Source organism: Gymnoscopelus microlampas (genome assembly GCF_963454915.1).
Source record: "Gymnoscopelus microlampas genome assembly, chromosome: 1".
NCBI lineage: Eukaryota > Metazoa > Chordata > Actinopteri > Myctophiformes > Myctophidae > Gymnoscopelus > Gymnoscopelus microlampas.
The window spans coordinates 20,113,119-20,125,341 of record NC_139962.1 but is presented as its reverse complement, the minus strand read 5'-3'; the positions used below and the strand labels follow the sequence as shown (position 1 = coordinate 20,125,341).

Below are 12,223 nucleotides of genomic sequence, written 5' to 3'. Positions count from 1 at the left end.
TCTTAAAAACTGACACTTTTGCTGATCGTCGATGTTTAAGTATTGGCAATTTTCGCTAGTTTTCGCTAGGGGGGGGGGGGGGGGGGTATATGTTTATTTTTGTTATTTCATTTCTTTCACGGAACCCGAGGCTCTGCTCGGCTCGGGTTGACTAATTAGCATACATTTTCGGCCCAGTTTGGGCAGAATTTGAGAACTCTAGTTTGTACGGCATGTTGCTTTTCCATGGCAGTGTCTAGAATAACCTACTGTAAGCAGTAGCAGGTTGTGTTGTGTGTAGATTCAGCATTAAAGGATTACCAACCAGACCCTTTTTTCTGTCTGAAATGTTGCTTGCTTTCCCTGGAACACTGGCCTACTGCTTAAAGCCCTGGTCCCTGCTGTTTGGGACTGATAAAGGAGAGCAGATCTTAGGCAAACACATTTTCTATAGTGTCTCCAGCTGAGCTTGGTGAGTAATATAGCACTTCAGTTAGACTTTAAGTAGCTGGCTGCTACAGTATAAGCCCTCCTGTCAAATGGAGGGCCAAGCAGGCACGTGTACCCTTCCCTCTGGATCTTTTGTGGGCCGACGCTTTATTTGTTATGTTCCACCATCCCACCAGCCCTCCCCTACTAAAAGAAGAAAAAGTACAAATGGTGGGGGATTTTCCCCGCAGATAATGTTTGTCAGGCGAGGAGCACTTTTGAGCTGGTGGCTGTTTTTTTGACGGGCCTTGCTGTTGGCGAAACCATCGAGTGAAGTGTAGCCTGTTCTCTCCTATAGGGAACCTCTGAAGTCTCAAAGTAAGGCATGTCCCCGTGCACAGAGTAAGATGTCTCACAGCTTTGTGACATGTGTTAAAAAGTTTGTGTCTTGTTCAGTTGTGACGAGGCAAATCTATTGCCGCTAAGGGAGGTTGTACTTGACAGTAATGGGAAAAAAACGTTGTTGCCACGGAATGATGAATCTGCTTTGACGAGGACACCCTTGAGGTGTAGAGTAAGTGGATTTTAAAATTTTCAATGGTTTTCTCAGACTGTGTTTTTGTTTTGGAAGCAGGGTGATATTGGTATTGTAATTAGAAAAGTGGAACCCTGGGGATGTTTATTTTTCACCATGATAGATGCATTTTTTATGTCCTCTGACATTGTCTATTTATTTTATTTTGCTAAATCACTTCGATTAGCTTACGATAGCTTCCAAGACATATTGATTTGTCTTTTAGAAACAACTTCTCATAAATGTGTCAGGTCAATCCTTACAATCGGAGTATGTCTTGCATTATGCATGATAGAAGATTGAGCTTGTAGACAGACTTTTATTGTCATTATCATCACTGATTAGAAGAGGTGAGATCAGACTTTGTAAAGGCACAGTGTGTGAGAGCACTCAATGGCATTTACCTGTAGACTCTGCTCATCTCTAAATGTCACTATCAATAGCATTGATTGGCAACAACATCGGGGGAAGGGGATTCAGGGCCTTGCCTGAATTTAAATGTCCAGACAAAGACAGAAAACCAATGATACTGTAGCTGTTATCTAGGCTGACCTGGTGATCAGGACATGATGTTCAAACCTTTTTTGTATATATTTTATACTGCTTTTATTTATTGAGTAAGTTTGTAAGTTGCTAAGCTACAATGCAATTCGGTGTCTGTCTGTCTGTCTGTCTGTCTGTCTGTCTGTCTTGTGCAGTGAAAACAGAAATGGGATTTAATTCATGTAGAAATGTAATAAAGACAGATTGTGTAGTGCTTATAGCATGAAGTTCATCAATCTGACTGCACAGATCTAGATTTGTTTAAATACCATGCAAATAGTTTTTTAATATGACAGTGTATTCTGCCATAGACGAGAAAGGATGTCCATAAATATTTGAATATGACAAATTATGTGAACAGTTTGCCCCAGTTGCAAATCTTTTACTTCTTAGACTTTATGTAGTACAAGCCACTAGGGTTAAAACCTGTAGAGCAGAGGCCAGCAAGGGTCCATTTTTACTCTCTCAGAGATAAATTAACACTGTATGATAATTCTCCTGAAAAACTTCTGAATCTGTACAGTGTGTGACTGTTTCCTGCGTGAAAGTGATTGATGATCTACAGTATTTTGGCCTACAGTAGTTTTTTTTATTCTTGCTTTATTCCTTGATGAATTTCTACTACAGTAGCATGCAAGATTATTGAGTGATTGAACAATCATGCATAATCTTGAAGGGAAATATATCAAAACCGATATTTAGAACCAATAACCAATGTAATATTGCTCATGTAGGTTAATAAAATAATTGAGAAGCAACTCTTTCTTTTTCTTTTTTTTCTTATATCGACGAATCGGCACGAAAAAAAATGATATAGATTTTTTTATAATACTCTAAATCAATCGATTAGATCTGCTATATTCACTTTTTAAAATAATAATAATAATCGTTCATTAATTGTTATCGAGGCTAAAGTTTGAAATAATTGTGATATTGATTTGAAGTCATATCGCCCAGCCCTAATTTGCATGATTTATTTGTGCTGAGTGGGTATATAGTATCCTGTATTTCCAAGTATATGTACATGCTTGCGTGTTCTAGAAGATAATTCATGTTTTGGCCAGTGAATGACACAAGACCATCAGTCATCAAGCTTTATGACAAATTCACTCAGCTCTGTATCACGACAGACACATCATTATCATTTTTCTTGTCGGCACCTTGTTAAAATTCCCTGAAGACAGAGAGGAAGAGAGAGAGAGAGAGAGAGAGAGAGAGAGAGAGAGAGAGAGAGAGAGAGAGAGAGAGAGAGAGAGAGACACACACACACACACACACACACACACACACACACACACACACACACACACACACGACAGGACTTGTTTACTGCCCTACTGCACCACCTCCACAATGTCACTTAGTCCATGATCAGAGCTATTCTTGATGGCAGAAGTGACGTGACTATGCACCAGGGTACGACGGATATGAGGGAAAGAGCCTAGCATCATTCTTCAGCCCTCTCATATTCTCTGAGCTTAAAATGACACAGTACAATCCTCAGTGTAAATTTAACACTGACTGACAGTCTACAAATGTAAAACCAGGAAGGGTCCATTTGTAGACTGTCTTGAGTTACAAATGGACAAATTAACACTGAGGATTTCACTGTGTAGGAATGCAATTAATTCACTGCATGCACATTTGTTGTGAGTAACACTGTATTTTGCCGTTCCCCTGAGTGGGGACCATTTAGATTTTTAGTTTTGTTTGATATTGCCAAGGTTCCATTTTCCATCTTTTTACAATTCTATCAGAAAGAAGAACTGTTTGATTCAAAGGAAAACACAGCAGTCAAAACAGCAGGGTGCAGTCGAATCGAGTCGATTATTGGGTGACTGGGTTGAAAATGGCATAGCGTTTTTGTAAACTGTGCACATTTCAGTCTTTGGCTGGCATAACGTGCAGTTGTTGGATACATAAAATAATTAAATACTGTATGAAAGAGGCTGCAGTAGATAAATTAATTCATATCCTAATGCCAAGTCAAACTTATTAGCTGATGTGAATGTTTGATTTTGCCCCCGTACTGTTGAGCTACAATGAAACATTTCCTAAGCTTTTGATTATGCAGGCAAATGAAAGTGAAAAGCTCAGTATAGCTTGCGTGCTACACTGTCATACATAATACAGACCTGCACATGTGCTTCTGCATCACTTGCTCCAAAATGTCAAAACACACATCTCTCATCTTTCATTTCTCCTCTTGCCGTTTTTAATTTCAAGTGAGGATGAAAGTCCAGTAAAAGCGTCAAGCTGATGAAGATGTGACATAAAAATTAACAACAAAAGTAAGTTTCAGACCAGAGTGAAAAGAGACATTTTAACTGCAATAGTTTATTTAATTGATTGTGTAGTTGCTTAGCATACAGTATTTGCCAATATGATAAAAACAAATATTATTTATTATTATTTCTGATAATACAAATGTATTTGTTGGACTATTGCATTTTATTGTAATTTAAATGCATCCTATTTAAAAAGTTCATAAGTCCAGTGAATTTTTTTCATCTATTTTGGCCAGCAAAAATAAATGTCTAGCAGAAACCCTGAAATGGCAACAGGGTTGATGGGAGAAAAACAGGTGATTTTATTTCAAATTATCACATTTACATTTAGCTCTGGACCTGTTTGACTTATACTTGAATAATACCTGCAGTGTCCATACATCTATATTTTCTTTATAAATAATGCAATTCCTGGAAATACAAATTGTGCTTAGGAAATATATAACAATTTATAACAACACGTATTTTAATGGTAGTGATGGTAAACATGAAACATGTCAGAGGGACATCGCGTAAAAGGCAGCCATCGAGGACAGGCCCATTACCCTATTGTCACTCGTCTTTTGTACACCTACTTATTATTTCTACTAATCAAGATTTAGTCTTGTGTTGCTTTCTACTGAGACCTTTGACACTACAGTGTAAGGGATCCACATTGATTTTATTTGCTCATTTTCGTTTTAATTGCATCCCACTGTAACTGGACCTCCCCACAACCACCCGATTCATGAAAATTCAAGCCAATATTGTCCCTGTCCTCCAAGAAGGACTCTTTGTGGGAGGAGGATCAAAAAACAACAGTCCTGTGCCTTATCAGCTAATGACGATATAACTACTATCCTCATTCATATCACTTTAAGTTAGGTTATTTTGTTTCGTATGACATTTGTAATAAATGTACATTTATGCTCAAAACCAGATCAAGCACATAGTTTTGTGTTTTTAGGGAAAAGCAGTACATCTGCATGTTTTAAATGAATAGTTCTTCAACTCAGAGCCCCCAGGTTCCTGCCAAAGCACTGCATAAAAACACTGCATCTTCAAGATAGAACTGAGACCTTTAATACATGCTGACACACATACTGACGCTGCCAGCATAGAGAACATGATAGTGTCGGTGACAGATATGACAGGTACAAACAAGCTACTGGGTTCCTGTCTGCCTGTCAAGACAGTTGAGGGGTGTATGAGTTACTTAGCTCTGCTAAAAGAATCTCCATAGCCTCTGCTCCACCAAAAAACAGTCTCAATTCCATCTAATCTCCACTAAAGGAGCTACAAACTGTAGCTCGTACATATAGTATGTAGGTATTGGAAGTACATACTGGACACTATACCTGTTTTATACTGGGCTGAATGACGGTGTGTCTCTGTCACCGTGTACCTTTTTTTTTTTACCCTTGTGAGCACTGTGCACATCAACAAACGGTTATGAATTTCTAGCCCCTTTATCGATACAGGAGACAATAGCACCTCTGTGGTTTCACGGTATTGGATTAGGACAGTGTTGCCTCATGGGTAAGAAACCACAGTTATACCCCACAGTAGTTAAAGATAGTGTGCCCACCTCAAGGATGAAGCTCAGTTTTAGAGGTCATGTTTCTGCTGCAAGTTTACTCCACTTGTTCTTTTCTTAGAGAGCCTAAAGCGACCTGAATGCAAAGACATCTTCTTTATTTCCAGACCATTACCTTTGCCAGGATGTTTCATTCAGCCCTGTCTGTCTGTCTGTCTGTCTGTCTGTCTGTCTGTCTGTCTCTGTAAACTAGGCAGAAAACTAGGTAAACTAGGCAGATCATCATCATCATCATCATCATCAGCAGCAGCAGCAGCAGCAGCAGTAGCATCAGCAGCAGCAGTAGCATCTTGCTGCCAGCAGGCCAAGGACCTCAATTCCCAAATATGTGTTTAAATCAGTCAGAGACATTTGTGTCATTTTTTGGGAATTAATAATCACAGATCAATCAGTGCCAGTACCCTCCAAGCTATGGGATATGCGACCCACGGAGCTATGTACCGGAACTAGGGTATCAGGAGCAATCTGTTCACCCATCTTATGGGATCTACACTACTAACTAGCCAATTTCACAACACTCCTGTCCCTCTGGCCCAACATTTTAAATTGCAACCTTTCATTGACTGCCTGGTGATACAAACATACTTTAATTGACACAAGGAATTAACAATCACAATTTGCAGATTACACTGAACATTAAATGCCAGAAAATGATGTATAGTAGGATCTACTGACATTGGAGCTGGAAGGGTTGTGCACACATATTGCAATTATATAATTCCGGCGCTGACTGAATCTTTAAAGGTAGAGTACGTGATATTTTTTGGTATTTTTTTATATATAAAAAAAAGTTTAAGTACCATATTCTGATAGTAATCATTGCTACAGAGCGTTTGTTCGGTCACAGGTCTCTCCAGCTCTTTAATAAACAACAGAATATAGTATGTTTTCTGGTAGGTGCCAATCAGGAGAGAGCGCTGAAAATTCATTTTCTGTTTATTAAAGAGCTGGAGAGACCTGGGAGAATCCTTTTACTGAACAAACACTATATAGCAATGAGTACTATCAGAATATAGAGCTATTTAACACTTATTTTAACCAAAGTAAATCACTTACCCTACATTTAACTATAGAAGGAAGAATACACCGTGTGGACGGACCAGAGATGCATACAATAATTCAATCAATCAAATGAAACACTCAAAATGAAAAAAATCACACCCAGTGTGAAGAGAGTGGTGCCTTTACGTGTTTTTACTCATTTTAACATTTTTACGTATTTTTACTCATTGTAAGTATTTTTACTCAGTTTAAGTATTTTTACTCAGTTTAAGTATTTTTACTCAAAAGTGTGTGTGTGTGTGTGTGTGTGTGTGTGTGTGTGTGTGTGTGTGTGTGTGTGTGTGTGTGTGTGTGTGTGTGTGTGTGTGTGTGTGTGTGTGTGTGTGTGTGTGTGTGTGTGTGTGTGTGTGTGTGTGTGTGCGTGCGTGTGTGTGTGTGTGTTGCACTCCTGTTTGTGTGTAATTAGTGTAACTGGTTGCATCTTTGTGTTGCAATCAGCCGCAGCTGTTGAGGTCATGCTGAGTTCGTGCTCAAACATACATACAGACAGACACACACACAAACATACATACAGACAGACACACACACACGGACACAGTCACGTATAGGAGTGGTTGGCACCACTCAAAAATGTGGTTCAGCGACGGTTGTAGCAAGATGTTTTAACGTCCCAGTACTGTATGTTGCTTAATTCTAAAATAGGTTCCCTATTTAGAATTTGCTTCTCTCGGGACAGTAGGAGAAAGATTGTGCTGGCTGATATTCCCAGTTTTAGATTATGGGGATTTGGGGACATATTGTACTGTATATGCACAATTCAGCCTCTGTTTTAAAACCCTTGGACGCCATTTATCATAGTGCTTTATGGGGGATGGTTTCATAACCCATCATCGCTCATTGTACCAGTCAACAGGTGGGCCATCCCTTGAGTTAAGAGGGAAGCAGCATGATATCACTTGCTATATCTTTCCAATCTAATCTCCATAAGCTTGTCTGGTTATCACACAAGATCCCTGCATTCATCCACTGTGATTACCCTATCTATTCGTTCCTAGAACTAGAACAGATTGGGGTAGCTCAGCTTTCAGAGTGTGGGGTCTTCTGATCTGGATTGAGTTTCAGGAGACTGTCCAAGCTTCCCATGCGGTACTTCTTGGACTCATAACAGAATTATTATTCCTACTGTAAATATGCTACGTAGCTGTCAATTTGTTTTAATACTTTTATAATATGTGTGTATGTGTGTATTTAGTTTTATGTGTCTAATTTGTATGCATTTACATAGCACATCTATAAAAGAGACCCATGTCTCCCTGTTAAAACAAAGGTTTCAATCAACCAATCAATCAATTCAATATATTCAGCCATGATGTCGCCTCATGTGACCTTGCCTGACAGCTAGTTTGACATGTTACAAAACAGATTATAATAATACATGATTTTTGTTGTTCTTATTGTTTTAGTTTTTCTAGACATCGTGACAATGTACAAAATAATACATCTGAGAGAGAAAAAAATAAAGCGGAGTATGTCTGGAATGGATCACAGATCACTCATGGACTGTTTATGCAAACTATGTGCAAATGATTTGCAAATTGAAAGGGAAAAAGTAGCCTGTGCACTGAACAGCCCACTGAACAATTTGTGCCAAGTTTGGAGGCAATTGGACTACTGGTGTGCAGTCCAATCCCAAACACAAACAGCGGCTCTCCAATTATAGCAGCACGATAACAGAGTAGCAGGTTGTATTTCTAGTACTGCATTTTTATGAATTGCCGTCACAACATCTAAGTGATGAAATAGGGCTACTAGCTGCGAGTGGAAACCAGGTTTATGAATCTGAAAGTGATATGGCAGTCTCAGGCCATTTACATCACACTAATCCTGCTTGTAAGTTTGATGAATAAGTAATATAAGTAATATAAAAATAGTTATACTATATGCAAGCCTACTGTACACAGTAGAATCCAAAGACGAGATACAAATCATCTCTGTTGTTGCTCAACAATGAGGCATGTGATGGATAGGTCACTCAAAAAACATAGATGTTATAACATAAAAACTTAACATAACATAAATATGTTTCCGCCACAATGTACAGTATGTATGAAGGTGCAAGCAAATTAATATTTCTTGAGTAAATGCTATGCTCAGTAAGGCTTTGTAAGGAAATAAAATATTTTAGAAGTCCATTAGAGGGATTAAATGAGGCATATGGCACTCAAAGGTCTTAGTTACACTTGTCTTTTAAATGCAACCTGGCACATCCAATCACGCCTAGCCAGGTCTCATTAAATATCAGGCATTTAACGCTCAGGTCGGATCTTAGCCGCATTGAGATCTGATGAGCATTGAGCTCGGATCTCAGTGAAGTGTGGACAGCTTTGTGGGCACAATCCGTGCCTTTGTTTCTCCACTGTTTGCAGAAATTGTCGTTAGGAGCTGTGATAATGGTGCTGTTAAATATTGTAGTATTATAAGCTACACTTTGTCATCTGCCCCTTTTGCCCTGTAATTTTCAATCTCATGATATTTCTAAACAATATGAAACAAGGATTCCAATTAGTAAAAGTGCACTCTTTACACAGAGCTTAATCTTCCTCCAGTACCCATTGTTGAAACAAAGTAATACATCCCTGTGCAGCTACCCTACTTTGAATTAATTGCCTTCTTATTTAGGGATTGTTTGATGACCCAGTAGCAAAAATCTTTTCCCATTACCCTCCTGAGGAAGACCTGAAAAACAATGACCTTCCTTTAAAAAAGAGATTTTAATCATGTGGATCTCGGGATCCACATCGTCACCTTAATGTAATGGCCAAGTCATTTATTAAGAATAATGATTTTTGTTTCTTAATTGTCATTGTGTGTGTGTGTGTGTGTGTGTGTGTGTGTGTGTGTGTGTGTGTGTGTGTGTGTGTGTGTGTGTGTGTGTGTGTGTGTGTGTGTGTGTGTGTGTGTGCGTGTGTGCATGAATTTGTTTTTATTTATTAATAAATATGATATTCTATATTTGAAAGTTATATATTTCAAAAACATACAAAAACATTACGTGGAAAAAAAATAGTGGAGGTACTTCTGTGGCCTACTGGCAGTGTGGTGTTGATTGTTCCAGTGGTTTGTGAGATTAGCTCCAGACACAGACAGCCACACCTTTTTTTCATCTTCATACGAGTAGTATTAAATATTAAAAGTAGTATGATACTAAGTGCAACTCATTCACCATAACTTCTATTACACTTATACTGTACACACAATATGCTTTAAAGGCACTTCTGGTTTTCCCCTTCCACATGCAGAACTATACATTCAACTATACATTCAAGATGCTCATATCTACTGTAAGTACAAGTAAGACGCGGGAAGCGAACGCAGCTTGAAAATAACAATGGCCGCGTTTCCCAAAGAGATGCTGCGTAGAGATGCTGCGCAGGTCCTACGACGGGTCTTACGTGCGTACACACAGGCTGCGCAGTACCTTAGCAGGCACGTAGATTTCAGGTCATGCGTAGCCTACGCAGCTTGCGTAAGAGCCTCCTACACAGCTGGGAGTCGGCGAAACCTACGCTCTACCCTCATTAGTAGCAGGTGGTTGTGCCCTACGTGCCATCTAAACTGGCTTCTGGAGACACCATCGTCGTAGGTTCTCCAGTGCACAGAGTTACGTGTCTGCTAAAACTACATTCGAGAGACAGCATGCACGTAGCCTACTCCCCGCCTACTCCTAGGAGAGGCGTAGCCCTGAGTGCTGTCCTACGCAGCGCCCCAGGGCGCTCGTAACAAACTGGGTGGCTCACAGAGCCATCCAGAGCCACAAACCAACTGAACATGTTTCACTGCCACACCGGGCCCCAACATGACAGCAACAGAGCTACTGCACATGACACAAACAGCATCAAACACGAACAGCATACAACAAAAAACATCATACAACACAAACTGCCGCTGCAGCAGCAGCAGCATCCAGCAAAGGAAAAGGAAAAATTAGGTATGTCACAATTATGACAATCACCTGATCGCAAGATCGCTTTTGTTTACGAAGACAGACACATTTGTATTAATAATGTTACAATGTTCAGCGTACAACGCAGTAATTAATTCATTCGGCCTAATTCATCGCAATTATTTGAGCGACAATTAATCGTCAAGTAAAATGTCATAATCGTGACAGTCCTCAAGAGGTTCCTACTTTGAGTCGTCTTCATCAGCCGTCTTCAGGGGAAACCCCCGAGAAGGACAAGGTCTTCGGCCGTTCGGCCTTGCGGACCAAGTCGTCGGAGGAATCCCCCATGCAGACAAACCCATGGATAGAGAGAGATCTCCAGATCTCGTTCTCTAGGGCAGGGCATCCTCGGATGAGCCTTCCAGCGGGCGTCTCCCGCCATCTCCATCCTCCGTACATCTGTTTGGCTTCACCAGTACTTTACATCTCCATCCTCCGTACATCTGGTTGGCTTCACCAGTACTTTACATCTCCATCCTCCGTACATCTGGTTGGCTTCACCAGTACTTTACATCTCCATCCTCCGTACATCTGGTTGGCTTCACCAGTACTTTATTAGACTGTAGGTGAGAACCTCAGTCTTCTGGGCATCTACGATGCAGATGTCATCTGCATCGTCATATGTATGTGTGCGGGGGTGTATGGGTGTGTGTGTGTGTGAGTGTGTGGGGGGGTGTGTGTGTGAGTGTGTGGGGGGGTGTGTGTGTGTGTGTGTGTGTGTGTGTGTGTGTGTGTGTGTGTGTGTGTGTGTGTGTGTGTGTGTGTGTGTGTTTATTTACAAAATAAAAAAGACTACATTAGAGAGTCATCTAGACCTCCTAGTTGTAGTAGTGAAGCCCAGTTCTTGCTCCCCTCCTCCACTGATGGCCTGTCTTCATAGTCCACGCTTATAATGAAGAGATGGGGGAGGGGGATGTGTCCCCTGCAACACCTCTGCCAGCCTTGAGTATCTGAAAGAAAGAAAGAAAGAAATATTCAAGTAACCGAGAGCCACATATACGTATACTGTATCCTGTCACAACATACAGCCTAGTATACGTATGTATCCAGTCACAACATACAGCCTAGTATATGTATACTGTATCCTGTTATAACTGCATAACATATACAGCCTTGTATACGTATACTGTATCCTGTCATAACTGCATAACATATAAAGCCCATTATATGTATACTGTATCCTGTCACAGCTTACACAGCCTAGTATACATAGAGCTTGTAGATCGGCTATTTTCACAATGTTTGCCTCTTTCTTATGTAATATTTGACCATTTGGCCAATTTAGTATTAAAAGTCATTAAATTGTAACTTTATACATGTGCAAATACCCTGTATACACTTATAGGGCATAGCAGTGGCGGCCATTTTGTGGTGTCACAGATAGAAAACTCATACATTTTTCCCGAAAAATATTTTTTTATAAATTACATTAAGCCTGGAACCAAGCCATCCAGGATCCTGATGAATGTGTGAAGTGATTTACTAGGCCCAGCGGTGCAATAAGCACTCAAAATCTTTACTTGAGTAAAAGTACCAATACAGCAATTTTGAAATACTTTATTACAAGTACAAGTCTTGTATTCAAACTTTACTTCAGTAAAAGTACAAAAGTATTGGCATCAAAATATACTTAAAGTACCAAAAGTAAAAGTACTCATTATGCACAAAGTAGATTGGCTATTTTCAAATAGCCTAACTATATAGGCTTTAGAGCTGAAGTGGTATGTTTTGTAATAATAATCCAAATCTACAAAGTAACAACCAAAGTTTTAAAATAATTGTAGTGGAGTAAAATATTTGTCTCTGGTATGTAGTGGAGTAGAAGTAAA

The 12,223-nt window shown here is 39.7% G+C and overlaps 1 protein-coding gene across 2 annotated transcripts in view; it reads left to right on the top strand.

Moving 5' to 3' along the window:
- The window catches only part of gpc6a (glypican 6a), a 188,568-nt gene that overhangs the window by 132,247 nt on the left and 44,098 nt on the right, over positions 1–12,223 (top strand). The window lies entirely within an intron of this gene.